The following is a 2,485-nucleotide window of genomic DNA, read 5'->3' on the forward strand; positions in this document are numbered from 1 at the left end:
CAACTCTGAATTCTTCCTCTTGACTGCGGAAAATGGAGCGATGACTGCAAAAACAAATCAAATCAATGGCGAAAAAAAATAAATAATGGTCATTGATTTTTGGCTATCGTTGAATTATTTGTTGGACTATCTTTTCATTTGCGAGGGAGACCGGTTGCGTTTTTACATCGTATAGTGAAAAGTTTTGTTTTTGAAGTGAAATTTCTTTAGGCGCGTTTTGCATTTTCGGGGACGGAGTAAAACCAATTTATGACCGTCACGAAAATCTTCTTCTTCTCTATCACCGTTGACGAACGTTCTCTTTGTACTCTGAGCGCGCTTAGAGCGAAGAGAGGAAAGAAGATATATATGTACATTTGGGCGTTCATTTGAATGGAAATTTTTAAGGTTCTACTCTCACCCGCTTATACGCTGCGCATTGTGGTATTCAAGGTATACAAAAAAAATTTTTTTTTGTCCACATGCATTTGTTGCATACTTCAATATACCATGTTAAGGGGTTAGAAAAGAATTTCATTTTTTGGACCGCCCTAATGTACATATATATATTTATATCGAGTATTACTATAAAAGAGGATATGTCGATTTGCGTCATGTTCCCCCAGTCCAAACCTAAAATTCTGGAAAAAAATGGGTCTGAATCGTGTGTTAGAGGAGGTGTGCACTAAGAAAGGACTTTTTTTAAATTCGGCTCCTAAGGACTCCCAGGACTCTCGAAAAATTCGAAATAGCTTGATTAAAACATCAACCATTCCCACAGTTTTCAACCAAACAAGTTGATATTTTTATACCCGTTACTCGTAGAGTAAAAGGGTATATTAGATTCGTGCAAAAGTATGTAACAGCTAGAAGGAAGCGTTTCCGACCCCATAAAGTATATATTTTCTTGATCAGGGGCACTAGCCGAGTCGATCCAGCCATGTCCGTCTGTCCGTCTGTCTGTCTGTATGAACGCTGAGATCTCAGAAACTACAAACGCTAGAAGGTTGAGATTTCCCACACATATTCTTTGGCTTCCTACGCAGCGCAAGTTTATTTCAGCCGAGCGCCACGCCCCCTCTAACGCCCACAATCGCCCACTAACGATTTTAAAATGAGTCCTGCGCCCACTTCTTTAAAGATTTCCGAGAAGTATAAATGCAATTTTGTTGGGTATATTTATACCTATCGAAATGTAGAAGACATTTTTCAAATCGGACCATTCATTAAAAAGTTATACTCAATCAAAATTTATATATCTATCTACCTATCTATCTATCTTTTCCGCACCGATTATGCGATCGGATCCGGTTTTGGTTTAAGGTATGGAGCTATGTCATACAATCAGTAAGTTATTTTTATACCCTTGCAGAGGGTATTATGATTTCAGTCAGAAGTTTGCAACGCAGTGAAGGAGACGTTTCCGACCCCATAAAGTATATAGTATTTTTGAACCTATAACATCCTACTTTTGGAAATGTCATTTTTTATCTAATTCTATCTAATTCTATAATATCAAAATCGAACTACTATATCATGTAGCTGCCATTGAAACGAACGCAAAATTTATGAGAAATAATAGGAAAATTAACATTTTTGCGATTTGTAAATTAATAGGAATTATCTGCAAGCTTCGGCTGGCCAAAGCTAGCTTCCTTTCTTGTTTTTTTTTGGACTCACGGTTGATTTTATATGATTTTTTTTGTAAGATTGTGTGGGTTGCGGAGGTTGAGGGGGGCCTTTTTGGCAGCACGTTTGTTTTGTTATTTGTATGCTTGTGCAGTTCGCACCACTCACGAACGTCAGCAGAAGCAGAGCGAGAGAGTAGTGAGCAAATATAGAGTCATTTGAAGCGAAAGGCAGGCGGCCAATGCTATTTTTCTTGTATGAAAATACCTGATTAAAATTTTCCTATTTGGATACCAGAACGGGTTATCTAATGGATGCAATTCTAAGTCAAAGTGTGTAGCCAACCCATATAATGGACAAGGAATTTTTGTTTTGATTTTAAAAAATTTTGGATTGCTTTTCAAGGGGAGACAGGGATAAACTTTCAGTCGTCACATTAGCATGTGAGAAAAGCAATGACAAATACACATCGATAAATTGGCATGTACATAAGAATGTAATAATTAAATTAAGATAAAATATTGGATCACCTAATGGATGCAATACTAAATCCAATATTTTGAAAAAATTAAAAAAAAAATTGTTTTTAAATTGTGTTGAAGACGAGGGGCGCACGAAGCAAATTGTTGGGAAATTTCGTCTCCAAAATTACACCCACTGTTTTCACCCAAAAGAGTTGGAGCTTTAGGTGTTTTTTTTATATTTTTCTTATTTCCGGAAATATTTAACTCCAGTTGTTGATCCCCAGCCGACATTGGGGCACTTATTTTTTTGTTTACCTACCGATCCTGCGAGCAGATCCGTTTTTCGCTTAAAGCATTTTGGCCGTAGCCTTTCATTGGTATTTGTGTGTTATTTTTGATATATTCTTTTTTTA

The sequence above is a fragment of the Drosophila takahashii genome, chromosome 3R (genome assembly GCF_030179915.1).
Source record: "Drosophila takahashii strain IR98-3 E-12201 chromosome 3R, DtakHiC1v2, whole genome shotgun sequence".
Classification (NCBI taxonomy): Eukaryota; Metazoa; Arthropoda; class Insecta; order Diptera; family Drosophilidae; genus Drosophila; species Drosophila takahashii.